The sequence below is a fragment of the Schistocerca americana genome, chromosome 10 (assembly GCF_021461395.2).
Source record: "Schistocerca americana isolate TAMUIC-IGC-003095 chromosome 10, iqSchAmer2.1, whole genome shotgun sequence".
NCBI classification, from domain to species: domain Eukaryota; kingdom Metazoa; phylum Arthropoda; class Insecta; order Orthoptera; family Acrididae; genus Schistocerca; species Schistocerca americana.
This window is the reverse complement of record NC_060128.1, coordinates 154,711,085-154,735,369: the sequence shown is the minus strand read 5'-3', so window position 1 is coordinate 154,735,369 and position 24,285 is coordinate 154,711,085. Positions and strand designations below refer to the sequence as shown.

Genomic DNA, 24,285 nt, shown 5'->3' with positions numbered 1-24,285 from the left:
CATACTAACTCATAATCTGAGATATATTGCCTAACAAAAAAGGGAAACACCGAGAAGGGGAAGAGGAAAAGAAAAGAAACTTCATGAGCTTAGAAGGTGTGTTGTGTTGTTTCAGTGATTACAAAATTGAGTCAGATTTATAAAGTACTTTGCAGTGTGAACCCACTTATCCGTATGATGTGCTTCTCTGGCCTGGCACTGATTCACTTAGAAAGTGTGTTGTAAATCCATTGCATCCTCTCCTGACTCAACTGTTGTAACTAGTCCTTGATGTCCTGGGCACTGCGTCTGGGAAGGCGTTGATGCCCGAGCTGGGTCCACACATGTTCTATCGGAGACAGGTGTTCGGTTCTTCCTGGCAACAGGTGTACCTCACTGACACACAGATAGTTTGTGGGGACATATGCTGTGTGTAGACAAGCATTATCCTGTTAAAAAATGACACCACGATACTTTAGCATGAGCGGTAACACGTGATGATGTGGGATGTACAGGACATACTATTGTGCCACCAGAGTTCCCTCAGTCACTATCAGCTGTGAACTGGTCATACCCCATGGTTTCCCACACCAGGAAAAACAGTGCTGTGCATATCCAAAATATTGGAAGAGAGAGACATTTCCCCAGGCAACTACCACACTCACCAACACTAGTCATTTATGATGGTGCACAACTGAGATTTGTCACTGAACACCATGCAGGGCCATTCATCACCTGTCAGTGCTTCTCGGTCACAGCACCTCAAATGCAGCAGTGTATGTTGGATGTTAAAAGAAGCCTACACGTGGGATGGTAATACCCTAGTCCGGATGGAGCTAATCTCCGACCGATGGTGCAGGATGACACAGATTGTTGCAGGGAGTCCATTACTCATTTTGAGATGGTAGCACAGATGTGGAGGAATTACAAAGTGCTCTGTACACAGCACGATGATCCTACCTCGTGGTGGTCAGACATGGTCGATCGGAACTGACCTCGATTGTGCCTGCCCTCACATTCCCGTACAGTTCATCATCATCTGTCACATCTGAATGCCCCACAATCTGTGATCCGACTGACCAGCCAAACGGAGACCCCCGATGAAGCCCCTTTCGAGCTCTGTCAGGTGCCGATATGTCTGTCACAGACAACTACATGGCATCTCTGTTTCTTTCTCAGTGATCACTCAATGTCTGACACTTCATGCCCCTTACATACCAGGCCTGGTAACAACACAAACTATCAACAACATTGGTATATTTCATTGGCCAGTCTAGCAGCCGCAGAGAATTGAAATTTTGACTGTGTACATAAGGACGGTATGTATGAAGTTACATTAACATAGAACTGTGACTTCTGGGTGCTTCACATTTTTTTCTCAGGCAATGTACATAGCATGTATATCACTGTGCTCAGCCTATATTGTTGTCAGACTAGACTGTAAGTGTTTATGCCCATGTGCAGGTCTTGCCGGACCCAGCCACGTGACACGCTCCCGTCCGTGGCGCCCGCCACCAAGTAAGCTCTGACTTGTCCTACTCACTTTCTCTCTTCGACTCCAGTGAATGGGGTGTTCAAAGTTTGTTTTCTGTCTTGCAGGTCCCGCAAACGTTCGCAGCTTCATCCCTCGTGCAGCTGGGCAGCAGGGCCCGAGATTTTAAATGTAAGTGAAATGTTTTCAATATTGAGAAAAGTGGGAAAGTTGGCAGTTGCTAGTTGTTTATGACTTTATTCTGGTAAACTAGTTTGGGGCACAATGCTCACTTTACTAGTTCTAGAACTGTTGAAAGTTCAAACACCAGTCAGTGGTGGCATCCTCGCATGGTGTCCCATATAATGTCGAACAGTGCTTGAAGCTAGTCTTTGATTTTAATTATTTTAAATAAATGCTGTCTTATTTATTTCATCACATTTTGTGTACAATATGCTTACTTAAGGAGCAAAGTAATTGTAAGTGTATTGTTTACAAAATTTAGTACAGCACACTTGCATTTCTACAAAAATAATTAGTTTTTGGAACAGCAAGAGAACATGCATTGAATGCCTTTACATGTGTATTCTTGTGCCACAGTTTGGTGAGTAGATTTTTTATCTATACAGTTACATTATGTTTTAGTGCTTATGTATCTGATTTCCTAAAATTTTGATAAATGGAAATAAAACATTTCAAGTGTTCTGCCATAATGCCTTCCCTAGAGATGAGAAAGAAATTGTGTTTCCAGACGGTTTGTTCCAGGGAGTCTCCAGGAGTGCTATTGTAGTGGTGAGAGGAGCCATATCCAGCTTGTTTTGGCTGTAGGTCTGGAGGATAATACTCATTGGATGACTGTGAGGGCAAGAAAAATTATGGCTCAGTTGAATGTGGCAGTTGCAGTTTCCAAGAGATCTACATTCTCATCTACATTTGTTCTCTGAAAACCACTGTCGTGTACATGCAAAAGGGTACTTTCTATTACCATTTATTAATGATTCTATTCATGTATGGAATGTGGGAACAATGACTGCTTTAATGCCTCTGTGTGAGCATTAATAAATCTACAGTTACAGCACTGATAAGTAGGAGGCCGTTGCATATCCATAGATTCTTCGCTTAATACAGATTCTTCAAACTTTGCAAGAATGCTTTTGTGGAATAGATGGCAGCTGTTGTCAGTTTTCAGGCAGTTCAGCATTTCAGAATTTCAGTAACTTATTCCTGTGGGTCAAACAAATCTGTGACCAATTGTTGTGCTGTTTCGTGTTTTTGTATATACATTTGATATCTCGTGAAGTCTCTCTTTGTATGGGTCCCATACACTTGAGCAGTATTCTGAGACGTGACACGCAATAGGCAGAAAAGAGACACAATGCTTAAATGCAACAATTTTCGATAAACAAATACAGCACTTAAAAGCAGGTAGGAAAATATGATGGGTGTTTCAGTTAATAAAGTTCAAACACTACATCTTTTAACCAATTCGTTGCAACCACTAGACCCCCATGGTCCGTGTACCACCATTTGGGTTTAATTAGCTGTGAGACAGAACTACTGGCAGTACTTACCTTCACAGGATGAAATATGTAGTCTACTGCTGCTAGTCAAATGTAAAAGTGGCAACACTATCCTACCATTCAAAACTATTAGTTGCTCTGTTGTGGAGGAAAGGGGGATACTTTGGGAGAGGTTGAAAAGGACAGGGCACTTACATCTCAGGATGAGAGGCATGCGTCTGTATGTAACACTTTTTTGCATCTGTATGTAACACTTTTTTCAGATATGAAATGGAATAGTCACATAGACTGAGTCATAGGTAAAGCAGGTGGCAGACTTTGGTTCATCAGTGGCATACTGAGAAAATACATTGCTTTTAAAGGAGAAGGCTTACAAAACACTCGTGTGATCCGTCGTAGGATATTGCTTGAGCTTGTATGGCTAACAGGAGAGACTCAATGGATACAAGAAGGAGCCATGAGAATGGTCGCAGGTATATGTGACCCACAGGACAGCATCTCAAAGATGAAAACCAGTTGGCAGACACTGGAAGGTACACACCAAAAACAATTATATTTATTATTGATGTATGATAGCTCCTCCGCATTGGTAATGTAATTTGGAAATTTGTGATAAGATCTTATGGGACCAAACTGCTGAGGTCATCAGTCCCTAAGCTTACACACTACTTAATCTAACTTAAACTAACTTACACTGAGGACAACACACACACCCAAGCCCTAGAGAGGACTCGAACCTCTGATGGGGTAAGCTACACGAACCGCAATGAGACGCCTCAGACCGCGTGGCTACCCCGCGTGTCAAGGTGATGTAATAAAATTGTTTGTCTCATAAATTAGCTATTCATAGTATGTACAAACAAAAAATACTCAGCATACAGTGTGAGCTAGTAATAGGTTTTGGGTGAGAAACTAATTTGGTTTAATAAAATTCTGAAACAGAGTCATGGCCAGTGATCTAGCAGTAATGCATGTGCATGGAAACCAAAAGTTCTTGCGAATCGGATCCTGATCATACTACAGTTTTTTTTCAGTCTGCCTTCACCTCTTTAAACTTCAGCCCCATTACTGAAGTGGCGTCCAATTGATTGGCATGTGAATGGAAATATGTTAACCTTTAGCGCTGTCTTACGTCTACAGTGTTGCAGGCACAGAAACAGACATTCACATAGCCTTGGACTATGTATCAAATAAGTGTTTTTTTCCTGAGAAAAAAAAAATTAAATGGTCATTAACTTAGTGAAATATGGTTATCCAGGGATTTCACCAGATTCTGGAAAAATTTTGTTATAATGTTAGCTTCCAGTGCAGTAGATACCTGGAATTGGAGCTTCAAACTGGGGTAATTGTCCCCAGTGGTGAGAATTAAAAGTGTCAGATCTGACCTTGTCGCCACTGGTATAGCGTCATTGTACAGGGTTATTACAAATGATTGAAGCGATTTCACAGATCTACAATAACTTTATTATTTGAGATATTTTCACAATGCTTTGCACACACATACAAAAACTCAAAAAGTTTTTTTAGGCATTCACAAATGTTCGATACGTGCCCCTTTAGTGATTCGGCAGACATCAAGCCGATAATCAAGTTCCTCCCACACTCGGCGCAATATGTCCCCATCAATGAGTTCGAAAGCATGGTTGATGCGAGCTCGCAGTTCTGGCACATTTCTTGGTAGAGGAGGTTTAAACACTGAATCTTTCACATAACCCCACAGAAAGAAATCACATGGGGTTAAGTCGGGAGAGCGCAGAGGCCATGACATGAATTGCTGATCATGATCTCCACCACGACCGATCCATCGGTATTCCAATCTCCTGTTTAAGAAATGCCGAACATCGTGATGGAAGTGGGGTGGAGCACCATCCTGTGGTACGTTTAGCTCCCTGCTTGCTTTATTCATCGACTTCCGCGGGCTACATGTGAAACTTGCCCGCACACGTTCAACCGTTTCTTCGCTCACTGCAGGCCGACCCGTTGATTTCTCTCTTATAGAGGCATCCAGAAGCTTTAAACTGCACATACCATCGCCGAATGGAGTTAGCAGTTGGTGGATCTTTGTTGAACTTCGTCCTGAAGTGTCGTTGCACTGTTATGACTGACTGATGTGAGTGCATTTCAAGCATGACATACGCTTTCTCGGCTCCTGTCGCCATTTTGTCTCACTGCGCTCTCGAGCGCTCTGGCGGCAGAAACCTGAAGTGCGGCTTCAGCCGAACAAAACTTAATGAGTTTTTCTACGTATCTGTAGTGTGTCGTGACCATATGTCAATGAATGGAGCTACAGTGAATTTATGAAATCTCTTCAATCATTTGTAATAGCCCTGTATTTTACGTTTCCCATCATTGTCAGTATCCCAACAGGATCAAGTATAGCTTAGAATACAGTTATTAGACACAATACTCGATGACATCTTTATTCATTCTATGACACTCACGCATGCTTTACGCAAAAGTTATTAATCATCCCAGTACTTACACTTCACTCTTCAATTTTGTCTTTTTATCAAAATATACTGGTTGCAGCAACAGTTGCACAGACATCTCTGTCAGTGGAATGTCATGCATCGTTCTGTCCAGGTGTGAACGGAATGACACATGTGTACATGTAGAGAGACGTGTGTGTGCCTGCATTTCATGTGAAGGAAAACACAGGCACAAGGGAACTAAGTGCAAGATGCACAGATTTTAAATGCACACTTATTCCGTGTGCTACTTCCTAACCACTGGAAAAGTCTCTGGACACTCTCGAGGTTATGCTGCAGCGCACGTCTCTGCATGCTATCAAACCTCATTGTTGACCATTCTCCTGTACAAGTTCCTATTCCTAACTTGATTAAAAACATCCAGTCAGTTAGTCTCCTCTCTGCTCCTGATTGGATAGACTCTGAGGCACTGTTAAAGTGCATCTAGAACTCTCGCTGGAATCAACTGGCATACTTTCTGTCACAAGCCACTTCAAAACTGTCCACTTTAATTAAAATTGAGACAAACTGGAAACCTAGGTATAAGATATTTTAAACTCAGCTGACATAAAAAATTAAAAGTCTTACTTTTACCACTCTGTTGGAGGATTTTAGCCTCCCCCCCCCCCCCCCCCCCCCTCCCCATGCATTTTACAAGAAGGTGTGAATATAGCTGTCCATGCAAAATCTTTACATATGTATTGTTAATTTTGTGGAAGTGGACAACATGAGGTTTTTTTGACTCATCAGTTTTCTGACTGGTTTGATGTGCCCTGCCATGAATTCCTCTTCTGTGTCAGCCTCTTCATCTCAGAACAGCACTTGCAATCTATATCCTCAATTATTTGCTGGATGTATTCCAATTTTTTCAACCTTTGTCCGTAGCACCACATCTTAAATGCTTCAATTCTCTTCTGTTCTGGTTTTCCCACAGTCCATGTTTCACTACCACGCAATTCTATGCTCCAAATGTATATTCTCAGAAATTTCTTCCTCAAATTATGGCCTATGTTTGACACTAGTAGATTTGTGTTGGCCAGGAATGCCCTTTTTGCCAGTGCTAGTCTGCATTTGATGTCGGCCTTGCTCCATCTGTCATGGGTATTTTGCTGTCTAGGTAGTAGAACTCCTTAACGTGATCTACTTTGTGACTATTAATCCTTATCGCTGTTCTCATTTCTGCTACTTCTCATTACTTTTGCGTTTCTTCAATTTACTCTCAATCCATATTCTGTACTCATTAGACTGTTTTATTCCATTCAGCAGATTATGTAATTTTTCCCTTTCACTCAGGATGGCAATGTCATCAGTGAATCATATTATTGATATTCTTTCAGCTTGAATTTTAATTCTGCTCTTGAACCTTTCTTTTATTTCCATCATTGCTTCATCGATGTACAGATTGAACAGTAGGAGCAAAAGACTATGTCCCTGTCTTACACCCTTTTTAATCCGAGCACTTCATTCTTATTATTCCTTTTGGCTCCTGTACGTATTGTACAGGGTGTTTGTAAATTCATATCACAGTTTTAATGCTTTATAAAATTTATTACATTAAACTTACAGTCATAAATGATATGTCAAATGAAAGAGCAACTTAAACAGTTGTGTTTGGCACCAGTGTGCATGCACAGTGTGCATGCACAGTGTTCAGTGTTTCCGCCACAGTCTGCTGAATTGGTTGAAGTGCTTGATAGGCCGCAAGGGGCCCAGTGACAGGGCTTGCTTTGCACGGCCTCCTCATTCACCCAGCCTAACACCATGTGATTTTTTCCTTTGGGGCTTCATCAAGGATTGTGTGTATGTGCCTCCACTACCAGCAGACCTCCCTGAATTAAGAAACTCTATTGAAGCAGCTGTTGCTGCAATCACTGAAGACACTCTTATCAACTGGCGAAGAGTTCTCGGGCTTCCAGCCGGGTGGCGGTGTTTTCAAACTGCAGTTTGAAAACACCGCCACCCGGCTGGAAGCCCGAGAACTCTTCGCCAGCTGTATACGCCGGGAAAGCATACATTCACACTCTTATCAACGTTTGGGAAGAACTCTGCTACAGACTGGGATGTGTGTTGTGTGACAGATGGTGCTCACATTGAACATTTATAAGGTTCTAGGTCAACAGGTTCTATGAACGTGAACGTGTCCTGATTCTTCTTTAGTTTTGCTTCCATTATCAACAGCAATGTCAGAATTGCCTCTCTGGTGCCTTATCTTTCCCTAAAGCTAAACTGATCATCATCTAACACATCTTCAAATTTCTTTTACATTCTTCTGTATATTATTTTTTGTAAGCAACTTGGATGCATGAGTTGTTAAGCTGATTGTGTGATAATTCTTGCACTTGTCAGCTCTTGCAGCCTTCGGAATTGCGCAGATGATACTTTTCCGAAAGACAGGTGATATGTCACGTCAGTATTAATAGTCATTTTGTTGCCACATCCCCCAATGATTTTAGAAATTCTGATGGAATGTGATCTATACGATCTGCCTTATTTGATCTTAAGTCTCCCAAAGCACTCTTAAATTCTGATTCTGATACTGGATCCCCTTTCTCTTCTTGTATCACATCAGACAATCCTGCCCCGTCATAGAAGTCTTAAATGTACTCTATATCCCTATCTGCTCTCTCCTCTTCTTTTAACCGTGGAATTGCCATTGCACTCCTAATGTTACCACCCTTGCTTTTAATTTCACTGAAGTTACTTTGACTTTCCTGTATGCTGAGACAGTCATTCTGACAATCGATTTCTTCACTTTTTCTTGCAGCCATTTCATCTTAGCTTCCTTGCACTTCCAATTTGTTTTGTTCCTCAGTGACTTATATTTTTGTATTCTTGAATTTCCCTGAACATTTTTGTACTTCCTTCTTTCATCGATAAACTGAAGTATTTCTTCTATTACCCATGGTTTCTTTGCAGTTAATTTCTTTGTACTTACGTTTTTCTTTCCAACTTCTGTAATTGCCCTTTTTAGAGAGGTCCAGTCCTCTTCAACTGTACTGCCTACTGAGGTATTCCTTTTTGCTGTATGTATAGCCTTAGAGAACTTCAAGTGTATCTTGTCATTCCTTAGTGCTTCTATATCCCGCTTCTTTGCATATTGATTCTTCCTGATTAATCTCGTAAACTTCAGCGTATTCTTCATCACTATTACATTGTCATCTGATTTTATATCTGCTCCTGGGTATGCCTTACAATCCAGTATTTGATTTCAGAATCTCTGTCTGACCATGATATAATGTAACTGAAATCTTCCCATATTGCCCACCCTTTTCCAAGCATACCTCCTCCTCTTGTGATTCTTGAACAGGGTATTTGGTATTACCAGCTTAAATTCATTACAGAATCCAGTTAGTCTTTCTCCTCTCTGATTCTTTGCCCCAAGTCCATATTGTATTGCGAATACATAGAAAGAAGGATCCTTTATTGTATGATTATATGATAGCGGAACAAACACTGGTAGCAGTTACTTCTGTAAAATATCTGGGAGTATGCGTGCAGAACGATTTGAAGTGGAATGATCATATAAAATTAATTGTTGGTAAGGCGGGTACCAGGTTGAGATTCATTGGGAGAGTGCTTAGAAAATGTAGTCCACCAACAAAGGAGGTGGCTTACAAAACACTCGTTCAACCTATACTTGAGTATTGCTCATCAGTGTGGGATCCGTACCAGATCGGTCTGACGGAGGAGATAGAGAAGATCCAAAGAAGAGCGGCGCATTTCGTCACAGGGTTATTTGGTAACCGTGATAGCGTTACGGAGATGTTTAATAAACTCAAGTGGCAGACTCTGCAAGAGAGGCGCTCTGCATCGCGGTGTAGCTTGCTCGCCAGGTTTCGAGAGGGTGCGTTTCTGGATGAGGTATCGAATATATTGCTTCCCCCTACTTATACCTCCCGAAGAGATCACGAATGTAAAATTAGAGAGATTAGAGCGCGCACGGAGGCTTTCAGACAGTCGTTCTTCTCGCGATTCATACGCGACTGGAACAGGAAAGGGAGGTAATGACAGTGGCGCGTAAAGTGCCCTCCGCCACACACCGTTGGGTGGCTTGCGGAGTATAAATGTAGATGTAGATGTTGATGTATTCTCCTGTAACCTTATCTTCTACTCCTTCCCCTACAACTGCATTCCAGTACACCACGACTATTTGATTTTCATCTCCATTTATGTACTCTATTACCCTCTCAATATCCTCATATACTTTCTCTGCCTCTTCTTCTTCAGCCCTACACCCAAACTGTTTTTGTCTGTGTTGGTTTGCTGTTGATTCTGATAAGAACAACCCTATCACTTAACTGTTCACAGTAACACACTCTTTGCCATACTTTCCCATTCATAACAAATCCTAACCCCGTTATACCATTTTCTACTGCTGTTGATATTACCCTATACTCATCTGACCAGAAATCCTCATCCTTCTTGTCATTTCACTTCACTGACCCCTAGTAAACCTAAAGTGAGCCTCTGCATTTCCCGTTTCAGATTTTGTGGCATCACTACCACATTCAAGCTTCTGACATTCCATGGTCTGATTCATAGGATATTATCCTTTCATTGGTTCTTCAATCTGTTTCTCACTTTTCTCATAGTCACCTCCTTGTCAGTCTTCCTCCGGAGACCCGAATGGGGGAGTATTCTGTAATCTTTTGCTAATGGAGAAATCATCATGACAGTTTTTCAATTACAGGCCACATGTTCTTTAATGTAGTGGGGTCCATTGCCTTCTGCATCTTCATGCTGTAGAGACTAGTTATTCAAAAAAGAGTAATAAAAAAAATTTCCAGTTCAAGTAAATGTTATAGGATTTCAATAGCTTACCTATGAGTTGCATTTTTTAATATAAGAACCATTTTTAAATTTGAATGCTTCAGTCAGTGGCATGCTTACATGCACAGAGTACCTTCACCTGTCAGTTACCTAGAGATACCATAACAGAAACATTCATCCATTTTTACATTTGTTTGTGCATATTTAACATGTGTCAGATATCTGAAAATCTGTTGTGTGAAATATACTCAGTGACCAAAATTCATTTACAAATTAGTGAAGTAGCAAAGGAATTCCAAGAATATTTGAACGGAATGGATGATGGCTTGAAAACATGTTATAAGATGTCAACAAAAGTAAAACAAAGGTGACAGAATGTAGTAAGATTAAAACAGATGATACCCATACAGTTAGATTAGGAAACGAGACACTAAAAGTAGAGATTTATTATTTGGGCAGCTGAGTAACTGACATTGGCTGAAGTTGAGAGGATATAAGTGCAGCCTGGCAATGGCGTGATCATGTTTCAGATAAAGAGAAATTTGGTTACATCAGTTGTAAATTTAAGTTTATCTAATGGTATTTGTCTGGCGCATATCCTTGTACGGAGGTGAAGTGTAGACAGTAAGGATTTCAGACAAGAAGAAAATATAAGCTTCAGGATTGTTGTGCTACAGAAGAATCTTAAAAATTAGATGTCTAGATGAGATAACTAATGAGGAGGTAGTGAATCGAATTCAGGAAATTCGTGGCACAACTTGACTTAAAGAATGGCGAGATTGGTAGGACACATTCTGAGGTATCAGAGAACTGTCAGTTTGGTAATTGAAGGGAAGTTGGGCAGGGGTAAAAAATGCTTGCACATAATAATTAGAATGGAGAGCTTTGGACTGAAGTTCACTGCACCAGCAATAACTACAGTGGTCTGTGGTACTGTTAACATTTCTGTTAAACATCTTTACGAGTACGAGATGCAGTGATCATTACATTGAGAAGAGTGGTACCTTAAAATGGTTTTCAGCATTATGATGAATTAATGAACATTTCATAAATAACTATATGACTAATGTTTAGTGGTATAATGTATGTGGTTTCATTTTGTAACATGATTTCATTTTACTTTCCAGTCTTACAGTAATGTTCCAATAAAATTTCACAAAATTCTCTTCAGTAATTATGACAGAAAGTAATAACTTTGGCATGTGTTAAGAATATGGTAGACTATGTTGTATTGAAATGAGGTTATTATCCATCTCTACTGTTGTAGCCTAGGAAATATAAATTACAAGTTGCGACATCAGCAGATGAAAAATAGACCATGCACAAGCCTACTGTCAGAGCTCCGGTGCACCTAACTGTTAAAGTAGTTTGCAGAATTTAGTCATCTGCAGATAAAAAAGTTGAAAATGTGTTTGCAAATACAGGGTGGCGCATGAAATGTGTTACCATTTTGTTTTTGAATATAAACTTTATTGTCAATACAACCTGAAAGGAACATATACTACAATGAAGAGCTGTCGATGGAGATTTGTTCTAACTCAGCACATGCTCAATATGTCCACCATTTCATTTCCTAACTTCCTTCAAATGAACACTGAAGTTAGTGATTATCCTACAGCACATGTCTTCTGTAATTTCACTGCAAGCTTGAAGAATAAGTCTTCTGAACTCCACTAAATCATGTGTACGTTTTGGGAAAATTTTTTCCTTTAGATACCCCCAAAGAAAAAAAGTTACATGTATTGAGGTCTTGACTATTGCGGGGCCAACTTTGTCTGTCATTGAAGCGACCTGGAAACCTGAGTGAAATGATCTGCATGTCGAAATGCTCATGCAAAAACTCCTACACAGTGTTTGCAGTATGTGGCCTTGCTCCATCTTGCATGAACCACTGCATGTTGAAGGGCAAGGCAGTAGCAAAAAGCTGTGGAATGAAGCTATTGCGAAGCATGCTCAAATAACGCTCGCTGTTCACAGTTTCTTCAAAGAAAAAGGGTCTAATAAGTCTGTGACTGGAAATTGCTGCCCACGCTGTAATCCTTGGAGCATAATGTTGTTGTTCATCAAGCACTTGTGGGTTTTCAGTGGTCCAAAAGTGTACATTTTGTTTGTTAACCACACCGTCTAAGTGAAAATGCGCCTCGTCTGAAAACTGAATGTTGTTGAGAGTTTCTTCCCTATCCTCCACCCACTGAGCAAACAGTAGTCTCTGCTGCTTGTGTTCTTAGTGAGCTTCTGTGCACAAGTCATCTTCTATGGGCACATATGGAGGTCACTTTTAAGAATGCGCTGAGCGGAGCGTCTGGATATTCGCAGTTGCACTGCTGCCTTTCTACACGATTTCATGGGACTTCTCTGTACAGCAACTCGTACCGCTTCAATGTTCTTCGGCGAACAAACAGGCTTAGGCTGAGGTCGCTTCGCTTCCAATACTGTTCCTTCCTGTACAAATTTGTCATACAACCTGTGGATGGTCTTCTTGCAAGGGACCCATCCTGTGTTAAACTGTTGTTCAAAACGCCTCTGAGTCACAACAAGGCTTTTTGTTTCATTAAAAAGTAACACAATTGCCGATCGTTGCTGTGTCATAAGTTTTCCATTGTCAGCCATTGCTGCTTACTAGTCTCCTAGTGGCAGTATCGTGAATTACATGTCATTTTGTAACTCATTTGTTTTTCCAAGCTCTGCTGGTACTGCTGTAGAGATCCCAGCGGGATATCTAATGTGTGTTGTAAATTGTGAAAGAAACAATTGGTAACACATTTCATGCGCCACCCTGCATGTGTACGGGATTTATGGATGTTGATAGGATTTCTCTTATCTACAAAGACATCTATTAGTATCTGTCAATTTCAGAGAAGCTTTCTAGATATTAGACTGTTTGTTGGGCTTATGTACATTTGTAACAATGTGTTCTTTTTTTCAGTTCTAATAAAATTTTCTTTGTTTTTGTAACCCCTCACGTTGGGGTTCAGCAGTTGAAAGAAAAGTGTCATTCACATACAACAGAATTTGTAAAATTACTCAGGATTTGATTGATGTGCCTCATGAAAGCAATGGAAAGCTCCAAATTTAATCAAGAACTACTTATTGGAAGGCACCAGTTGTTTCTTTTCTGGACAACACTTGCAGCAGCCATTACTTCCCTTGTCACAGACCTAGTGAGGTGGCACAGTGGTTAGCACACTGGACTCACATTCGGGAGGAAGAGGTTCAAACCCACATCTGGCCATCCTGATTTAGGTTTTCCACGATTTCTCTGAATCGCTTTGGGCAAATGCTGGGTTGGTTCTTTTAAAGGGGCAAGGCTGACTTTCTTCCCCACGCTTCCCTAATCTGATGACCTGGCTGTTTGGTGCCCTCCCCCATATCAACCAACCTTGTCACAGATGTTTTGTGGGTGATTAGTTTTGCAAAAATATGGTGACAGGTGGCACTTCAGCTAGCACATGACACCAGAGTTACGGTGAGCATGGCTTCAGCTCTGTGCCCTGAATACTGGCCACACGAAGGAGCTCACTGCATGCAGATTGGAAAGGGGTCTTCATATGGAAGAAAAAAAAAAGTTAAAGAAACAGAGAGCACTTGGTCAAAACAATGTCAGATATTGAGTGTTTGCTATTGTGTATTTGACTGTTAAAAAGCAGTAGATTCATGAAAATTATATCAGTAAGTCCTCAGTGCTTTCATGTCCTGCGGATGTAGTGCTGACACTACTGTTATATGGTGCAATATGTGAGACTCTGCTCCCCATCCGTCCTTAGTCCATTGATACATATTTGAAGTGTACTTGCTTTCTGCATGAAATAATTGGCCATCTCTTTGCAAAGGCCATTGTGGATTTATCTGCGCTCAACAACCACTTACCCCAAACATAGAAACGGAAGCAAAGCCATGCATTACATATTTGCACCAGAGAAAAATGTCATTCCATTAATCAATAAATTTGTTAACCGACTGCAATTATATACAGTGCCACTTTGTCAAAAGTCTCCATGTGATTTGGGTACATCTATGACTAACAGACTTTATTGCCTTAAACTTAGCAGACTCAGCTCAAATGATAGCTGAACACACCTACAAGTGCTTGACACCTAACCATTTAAGTCTTAATTGTACACAGACTTCATTTTGCCATTTCAAACCAGCAATAATGACCTGTTGACACCAGAAATAGACACTGATGGCCATACCCTGAATGAATACTGCCGTTCTCAATACATTTAGTCCTTAATTCCTTGGTTTCCACATAGATAACAAGTTGAAATTGTGTCACTGTATCAATAATTTAATAAAGAAGCTCAGTTCATCTCATTGTGTTCTTAGATGTGTCTCTCATTGTGTTGAATTGAAGACAAAAGTGTGGTATGCCATGGCGTAGATACAAGTTCTTAGGTTGGCACTACAACACTGACACCGACGACAGCACCCTCTAGCCGACGCTGTGCAGCTCTACGAGTGCCGCTCAAGATTCAGCCCATTTGATTCTGAGTAGATGTCCAAGCAAGCAACATTGTTTCTATTTCCTAGTGAGTGAGACACTACAGATTTTGCCTGTGTAACTTTTGTGAGCTTCGATCCATCTGACCTCGCACCTACGTGCTCCTCAGTGCAAAGTTAGATATTCACGTTATTATGTATTCGAGTTATCATTGTTGTGAGATAGTAATACCACCTTTACCTTAAAAGCTGTACCGAGAGATTTTTACCTCACTTGCTCCTACTCGCTTTCTACATTCGGCCTACCCTTCAGTTTACAGGAGCAGACCCACACGCTGCCTTCCAGGTGGGGTACAAGAAAAAGTGTTAGCCTGCTTTGCATATATTCACCTGCTGTTGTCATATGGAATTATCTTCTAAGGCAGTCTGATATCCCAGCCCGGTGAGTCCGGTGGAAGGCACAGAACTTGAGGACAACCACTAGACAGCATTGATACATTTACGAGCACTGGATGCGCCACTGCTGTAGTGGCCACGGGGCCACGTCTGTTCTGCCAACCTATCAGCATTCGCGGCCACCCTTTTAACCTAGCAGCTCAGTCTTAAGTCGTGATCCCACTGTGCTCTTATATCATTGTCACTCCAAGGTGTCACAGGACTCTGCTACACCATAGGTTTTCCCTCTCAGGTTACTCGTTGGAGTTGTTATTCTGCTGTGCGGCCTCTGTTTTCTGTCTTGCTGTTGTTGTTTTCTCAGCTCACTGTTGACAGCCTTGGCTGTTTGGCCACTTTTTGCAGGTTTTCGAGTTTTTTTCCAGTCTTGTCAGTCTCTCATCACAAGCAGTGTACCTAAAGTAAATGAAGTGTTTGTTCAGCACGTGTGAGTTGTAAGAACATTGTGTAAAGTACATAACTGTACGCCTTGCAGAAGCTCTTTCGAGAAACTTAAGAGTTCTTACACTCCCTTCCCAATACATTTAGTCCTTAATGGTTTTTATTGCTGACAGTTAAAATCAGTGAACTGTGATCTGCAGTCACAATAGAAGACAAAAAATAATTTTCATGTAGACTTTGCCCCTCTGTCCAGGGTTCAATATGTTGTTGTGTGCTCTGCTCTGAGGGTTCTGTACAAAATTATGTACAATGAAGGGGGGAAAAAACTGCAACACCAAGAAGGAGTTGTGTGACACAAAGGAAAGTTGGTAAGCATGTCTATTCAAATTTGATACCAAACACATAAGAGTGGCACTAGTGGCCTCACTACGAGGCTGCAAATAAGGTTTGTGTAAATACAGGGTTATTACAAATGATTCAAGCGATTTCACAGCTCTACAATAACTTTATTATTTGAGATATTTTCACAATGCTTTGCACACACATACAAAAACTCAAAAAATTTTCTTAGGCATTCACAAATGTTCGATATGTGCCCCTTTAGTGATTCGGCAGACATCAAGCCGATAATCAAGTTCCTCCCACACTCGGCGCAGCATGTCCCCATCAGTGAGTTCAAAAGCATCATTGATGCGAGCTCGCAGTTCTGGCACGTTTCTTGGTAGAGGAGGTTTAAACACTGAATCTTTCACATAACCCCGCAGAAAGAAATCGCATGGGGTTAAGTCGGGAGAGCATGGAGGCCATGACATGAATTGCTGATCGTGATCTCCACCACGACCGATCCATCGGTTTTCCAATCTCCTGTTTAAGAAATGCTGAACATCGTGATGGAAGTGCGGTGGAGCACCGTCCTGTTGAAAGATGAAGTCGGCGCTGTCGGTCTCCAGTTGTGGCATGAGCCAATTTTCCATCATGTCCAGATACACGTGTCCTGTAACGTTTTTTTCGCAGAAGAAAAAGGGGCCGTAAACTTTAAACCATGAGATTGCACAAAACACGTTAACTTTTGGTGAATTGCGAATTTGCTGCATGAATGCGTGAGGATTCTCTACCGCCCAGATTCGCACATTGTGTCTGTTCACTTCACCATTAAGAAAAAATGTTGCTTCATCACTGAAAACAAGTTTCGCACTGAACGCATCCTCTTCCATGAGCTGTTGCAACCGCGCCGAAAATTCAAAGCGTTTGACTTTGTCATCGGGTGTCAGGGCTTGTAGCAATTGTAAACGGTAAGGCTTCTGCTTTAATCTTTTCTGTAAGATTTTCCAAACCGTCGGCTGTGATACGTTTAGCTCCCTGCTTGCTTTATTCGTCGACTTCCGCGGGCTACGCGTGAAACTTGCCCGCACGTGTTCAACCGTTTCTTTGCTCACTGCAGGCCGACCCGTTGATTTCCCCTTACAGAGGCATCCAGAAGCTTTAAACTGCGCATACCATCGCCGAATGGAGTTAGCAGTTGGTGGATCTTTGTTGAACTTCGTCCTGAAGTGTCGTTGCACTGTTATGACTGACTGATGTGAGTGCATTTCAAGCACGACATACGCTTTCTCTGCTCCTGTCGCCATTTTTTCTCACTGCGCTCTCGAGCACTCTGGCGGCAGAAACCTGAAGTGCGGCTTCAGCCGAACAAAACTTTATGAGTTTTTCTACATATCTGTGGTGTGTCGTGACCATATGTCAATGAATGGAGCTACAGTGAATTTATGAAATCACTTCAATCATTTGTAATAGCCCTGTACATGCTGTAATGATTCATTAGTTACCTTTGATACCGGATGTGGTGAGTTGACGTTAGTCAAGAATGCCTCGAATGCAATAGAGACGCAACTATCAACACCTCAGAGTGTGAATGAGGTTGGGTACTAGGGCTACGAGAAACTGTATATTCATTCTGCGATACTGCAGAAGAACTTGCCAGGGACGTAGCCGCTGTCCGTGATTGCCAGCAGCAGTGGTCATGAGAATGCTCGATTGCAACAAGACCCAGCTCCGGATGCCCACGTGGCACTACTGAGAGGGAAGACCGTCATGTTCGGCATATGGCTCTGGCGCATCGTACTGCATCTGCAGCAGTAATTTGAGCAGCAGTTGGCGCCACAGTGACGTAACAAACTGCGACAAATAGGTTACTTGAAGGACAGCTTCGAGCCAGACACCCTGTAGCGTGAATTCCACTTACCCCAAACCACCGCCATTTGTGACTTCAGTGGTGCGAAGCCCATTGGAGATCAGTGTGGATGTCTGTTATGTTTTCTGATGTAATCTGGTTCTGCTTTGGTGAGCAGTGATGGCCGTGTGTTGGTTAGGAGGAGGCACACTATACACACGTTGAATCTACACCTGGAGTTATGGTCTGGAGTACTATTTTGTATGACAGCATTCACGTGGTTATCCCATGCATCCTGACTGCACATTTGTACATCAGTCTGGTGATTCAATCTTCTGTGCTACCATTCATGAACAGCATTCCATGGGGTGTTTTCCAACAGGATAATTCTCACCCACATACCACTGTCATAACCCAACATGCTCTAAAGAGTGTTGACATGTTGTCTCGGCCTGCTCGATCACTATATCTGTCTCCAAGCGGGCACATATGGGATGCCATTATATGACAACTCCTGTGTCATCCACAGACAACATTAACTGACCCTGTATTGACTAACCAAGTGCGACAAGCGTGGAACTCCATCCCACAAACTGACATAGGGCATCTGTACAACACAATGCATGCACGTTTACATGCTTGCATTCAACATTCTGGCAGTTACACCGGTTATTAATGTACCAGCATTTCACATTTTCAATGGCTTATTTTGCAGTTCCATTAAACTGTAGTCTTGCAATATTAATCACTTAAATGTGTTACCTAGACAAATGTGTTCCCAAAATTTTATTACTCTACATTAATTATTTTTTGGTGTTGTGATTTTTTCCTTAACTTTTTTTAACTTATTTTAGTACATATTAAGTCATTATCAGATGATCTGTTTTCAAAGAAAGAAAAAGTGTGGCTGAATGGTCTGGTGCAAGTCTTTCTATTGGAGACCACTCTCGCAACTTACGTGTCATCCAACTGGGGAAGGGGATACAGTTTGATGAGGAATCTGAACCTTGCACTGTTTCTAGTGACTCCACACATTGTTGAGAGACGAAGGCTGGATTAAAATGATGACTAAAAAATCCACAGTGTGACCGAAATTTGATCCTGCAACCTCTCAGTTTCAGGCGTGTGCTTTACTGCTTGACCATCAGGCTTGACACGTATGTAGGTAGCTCATCTATAAGTTTTGATTGAGTGAGTTTGTGAGTATCAAAATATGTTAGATGACCATATCTTTTGATTGCATTGACTTAGAAACTTAACTCTGTTTGTGGTGTGCGCACTGTAAGACCTTCGGTACACACACCATCAGATTATTTGACTTGTCGCTCTAACGAAGTAGGCGAGTGTCAGCAATATGTCTCGTGGTCTTATTTTGGCATGTTTATCTTCTGCCGTTAGCTTAGACGATAGAAATGCCACTTGCACGCTTAGAGTAGCAGATTGATGGTGACCAACTTTAAACAGAACTTGATTAATTTTCACACACATTTATTAAAATAATAAAAAGCATAGACATTACGTAACTTGATTCTGGATGCTGTTTACAATTGATAATCTGAAGTTCCTTTGATCTTGGTTCATTACTCTTATTCTCACATATCTCTGATACTTGAGAAAGTGTCTGTTCATTTATCTTCATGGCTATGTACAGGAATATGGTAATCTTCTTAGGTGCAGACTGAAACTTGACTATAGGCTGGTACAGACTGGTGCAGACAAATGCAGACTTGTACAGACTGGTGCAGACAAATGCAGACTGACTAATCGGAGGTCTGTACACTTGTTATAATACCTCGCGCGTTCAGGTATCACTGCGCGAGTGTGATCGGTGAGGAGAAAAGGTTCTACGTTGGCAGCAATCTCATTGGCTGTGTTACATACTAATACGCGGATCGGCGGAAGCAGAATTTGGTCCGTCTCTAAGGCAGCGCCATCTCGTAGTGCGGAGATGGACGAGCGCTGCACCTGCGCTGTTGTGCTTAGCGGGGCGTGCTCTAGTGGGAAAGTTGTGTACGCGCTGACTACGCGGAACTATGTACACAAGACTGTTACACCGCCAAGGGACTGTAGATCTTAGTACCAGACATAAATTTCAGCTTGACACCTTCACGCATCCCTGAGAAAAAGGGGCATTAAAAGATGGAGAGACAAACAGATGGATAGCAAATGGCAAAAAAATATTTTTTTATGTGGCAAATTACAAATTAATAATTGTTGGACTTTATCCTTTATTTGTATTGTGAACCCTTGCCTCTCATTAAATTTCATGATTCTCAGTCAACGATAAGTACTTACAAGTTTTGATGAGTGAGTTTGTGAGTTTTGAAATATGTGACATAAATAACCATATCTTTCATTTGCACTGATGTAGACAATTAAATTTTTCACACCACCAAGGGAGTGTAGACTCTAGTATGCAATGTAAATTTCAGCTTGATACCTCTATTTGTTCCTGAGAAAAGGGGTCTTAACGGATGGACAGAAAGACAGACAGAATCCTATAAGGGATTGAGGTATAAAACTCTAAAAATTAAAGAAAATTAAAAACATACACCCTTCCTATTACCTGGCCATCTTGATTTAGGAATTGAAAAGTTCTGTTAGCTACCTGGCAAATAACATTGTTTGTTGTAAAGAAACATGAGATGTAATAATGTAATCCAAATAGCACTCTGTGTTTCTAAATTTAGGTAAATACTTTCTTTGAAAAGTACCATTGTAATCAAGTAACTACTAAGCTACTAATAACAGATGAATGACTGAGGAGACACCCATTTGTTTTAAAGTATGAGGGTCACTCCAAAAGAAATGTACACTATTTTTGTAAAAATACACTTTTCATTCTGCATGTGTGAAAGTTTTACAGTGTGTAAATACATCCTTCCCACTTGTTTTCAAACTTAGTTCAACCTGTTCCCATGAGTGGCGCCGTCACAGCATGTCTACAAAATGGCTGCTACACTTGACGTTCGTGAGAAGCAACGTGCTGTCATAGAATTTCTGTGCTGTGAAAACAAGACAGTGGGAAACATCCACAAGAGGTTTAAAAAGGTGTATGGAGATGCTGCTGTCGATCGCAGTACAGTTAGTTGGTGGTCAAGCAGGTTACGTGATGAAAGCAGGCACGGCAATATTGAGGATTGTCCTCGCAGCAGCAGGCCTCATACTGCACACACTCCAGACAATGTGCAGAGAGTTAACAAATTGGTGACTGCTGACAGACGCATCACAGTAAACGAATTGTCACGCTACGTTGGGATAGGCGAAGGAAGTGAATGCAGAATACTGAAAGTTTTGTCATTAAAAAAGGTTTGTGCCAGGTGGGTTCCCTAGATGTTGACAGTGGCTCAGAAAGAAACAAGAAAAATGGTATGCAGCGAACTTTTGGAACAGTATGAGAATGGTAGAGATGAATGTGTTGGAAGAATTGTGACAGGTGATGAAACATGGCACCATCATTTTTCACCAGAGACGAAGAGGCAATCAGTGGAGCGGCATCATGCAAATTCACCCAAGGGGGAGGGGGGAAGGAAATAAAAAAATTCAAAACCACAACTTCTGCTGGAAAAGTTATGGCTATGGTGTTTTTCGATTCCGAAGGACTCTTGCTTGTGGACATCATGCCAAGTGGAACCACCATAAATTCTGATGCATGTGTGACGACACTGAAAAAACTTCAAGCTCGACTGAGTCGTGTTCAACCAAATCGGCAAAAGCAGGATGTTTTGCTGTTGCACAACAATGCACGGCCACATGTCAGTCAAAAAACCATGGAAGCGATCACAAAACTCGGATGGACAACATTGAAACACCCACCTTACAGTCCTGACCTGGCTCCATGTGACTATCATCTCTTTGGGAAACTAAAGGACTCTCTTCATGGAACAAGGATTGAAGATGATGACTCCCTTGTGCACGCTGCCAAACAGTGGCCCCAACAGGTTGGTCCAGAATTTTACTGTGTGGGTATACAGGCGCTGGTTCCAAAATGGTGTAAGGCAGTTGAGAGGAATGGAAATTAAGTGGAGAAATGAAAATATTGTTCCTAAAGGATGTATCTAAACACTGTAAAACTTTCAAACATGTAGAATAAAAGATGGATTAAAAAAAAAAAAAAAAAATAGTGTGCATTTCTTTTGGAGTGACCCTCGTAGCAGCTTCCTTACTCATTTGACTCTTTAAATTTATAAGGCATAAGCATGAAAAGCCCTAAGCAGAATGGTAATAATTTAGTGTTAATAAAAAATAAAGAATATGTATGATTTCTTTGTCTTGTGTCAGTTTATACCTTGACATGACTGAATCAATGAATTTTTCCAGTACATTGCCATTTTTGCTTTTCTAATACTGTATTTATGAAATGATTACTGCATATACACTGGTTTGTGATACTTAAGGATGAAAGTAACTTTCATGTGATGTGTCACTGCCACGCAACACTGCTCAGTGAAACCTAGACCATACGTAGGAAGAACTGCTACAGTGTAGTAAAGATCATAACAGAAAGGAATACGCTATGAGATAAACTGAAATGACACTTTTATTCACAGACAGTAATTACATTAAAGTCACCGCAATTTATGATGGTTTGCTGGACATTACAAATGGCACAGTGCAGGTGTGGAATGAGAGAGTATTTGGTGACTGGACTGGCCTGCCTGTTTCTCCAACTTAAATCTTATCGATTAAATATGGGATGTGTTGGGAAGAGATATTGCAGTTTGCCCACATCCAATGACGACATTCCAGCAGTTGTCAACCACATTCGTGGAGGAATGGAATGCTCTACCATAGGAACTCCTTACCAACCTTGTAGCCAGCCAGGGAGTACATTGCAGAGCCCACATTGCTGTCTGTGGTGACCACACATGCTGTTAAGAACCAATGCCATTCTTTATAATGTTCAGGAGACTGTCAGGAACTGTGGTGACTACAGAATTATTATTGTCTTTGAATAAAAGTATCATTTCCTTTCGCCTCATTGTGTCTCTCTTTCAGTTACCTTTTGTATTACATTGTAGCAGTTCTTTCTATGTTGTCCAAGTTTCATCGAGCAATGTTACTTGGCATTTAAACGTCATGCGAAATTTACTTCTGTCCTTAAGTTTTGCACACCAGCATATTGCAAATATTTGTGTTGACAATGAAGATTGAAAAATTGTATTTTTGGCTCTGTTGTAGGAAAACTAGCTGCCAATTTGGACAGGCATATGTTTCGTGGCACGCAGCCATGTGAGGAAGCAGTGGAGAAATGAGTGAAGCATAAGCCCTGACATGTACATCATGGCGTGTATCATGTTAACCTTTTGTCTTATGTAAACTTTTGTGTGGGATAACTGAATTAAGAGAATTGACCTCTTTGGTGTTGTGTTTACAAAAGTACTGATACAATGTAATGTATTGCTAGTAGTTGCCGAAGTTAGAAATGTAGCTGGCAGATGTTTTCCCATGTACAGGGTATTACACTGTGTCCATAGAGAAAGGGCACTGTGATAAACTTTGCCAGTTACTACTGACTACATACATTTATCTTGACTGTAATGTCAGTGTCCCCCATGCGTGTCCATATGTGTGATACTGCGCATACCCAAAATGAGGAGGAAAAATAAAATTAAAAGAAAGTGCAGAAGAAAGTATAATCTTTCCAGTAGTCTGTTATATGCAGAAATTGATGTATATTCTTTTTAAGAGCTATAAGAAATAATGTGAAGCTTGTGTAATTTTAAATGTTAATGTTGTTATCATATATATTTTATTGTAAAGGAAACATTATAATCAGTCATGTGTTTACAAACATGTAGTTTCTTTTATTACTTGGCAAAGGAAGCTGAAGACCTGGCCAGAAAAGCATCACACTGTGTTTATGCCCAAAAGCAAAAGCGGTAATAGCATACACTCCAATGTTTTTAGTAGTGTAGCACTTACTTTCTACTATGGCTGAGTCTACGGTTTGCTTTGTCGGATAACAATGTAATAATGTGCGTGTGTGCCTGCATGTGTGCACACCCAGGCACACACAAGTGTAGTGTGTGTGTGCGCGCGCGCGCGCTCATGCCCACACACACACACACACACACACACACACACACACACACACACACACACAAACTCGAGGAAAATGTAGTTATGTATTGCATGTTGTGTGATTGATGTTTTGATGTTTTTGTCTTCTTGATTACTAGTGCTGCCAGATAGATGGCATAAACTTATAAATAAGCACACTCAATACTGTCTGTGTTTCATTACAGTTCTGGTAACTGTCAAATATATGAGTTGATGAATTAATTACTTCAAATATCAGACTCAAACTGATGTTGGAGTTGTTAATGTAAAGTGAGGATCGATTACGTGCCAAATTAGTTAGACTGTACTAATTTTGAAAGGCTTGTCAACTGAACAATTCTCATACCAGGGTGTTAGAATTTTACAATGTACATTGGTTACACCCTTTTTGTGTTTACTAGGCTGTGAGCCAAATGTTCTAAAATACAAAATATATATTCACTGTCATAATATGCTAGTGCATCCAAGAGAAAGTGTGACATCTGCTTCACGTTCAATTGTTGGCTAGAATTAGTATAAAGACATTATAGTGTTAGTAGGTTGTTGAATGTTAACACAAATGGCCAATTA

General features: G+C 40.9%; 1 long non-coding RNA gene across 1 annotated transcript in view; it reads left to right on the top strand.

Annotated features, from left to right (window-relative positions):
* LOC124552693 overlaps positions 1 to 23,658 on the top strand; it is a 39,328-nt gene extending 15,670 nt beyond the window's left edge. Inside the window, exons 2-3 of the long non-coding RNA XR_006967957.1 lie at positions 1,579 to 1,642; positions 22,834 to 23,658. This is a non-coding gene — a long non-coding RNA (uncharacterized LOC124552693). The remainder of the gene's footprint in view (positions 1 to 1,578; positions 1,643 to 22,833) is intronic.
* The last annotated feature ends 627 nt before the right edge of the window (positions 23,659 to 24,285 follow it).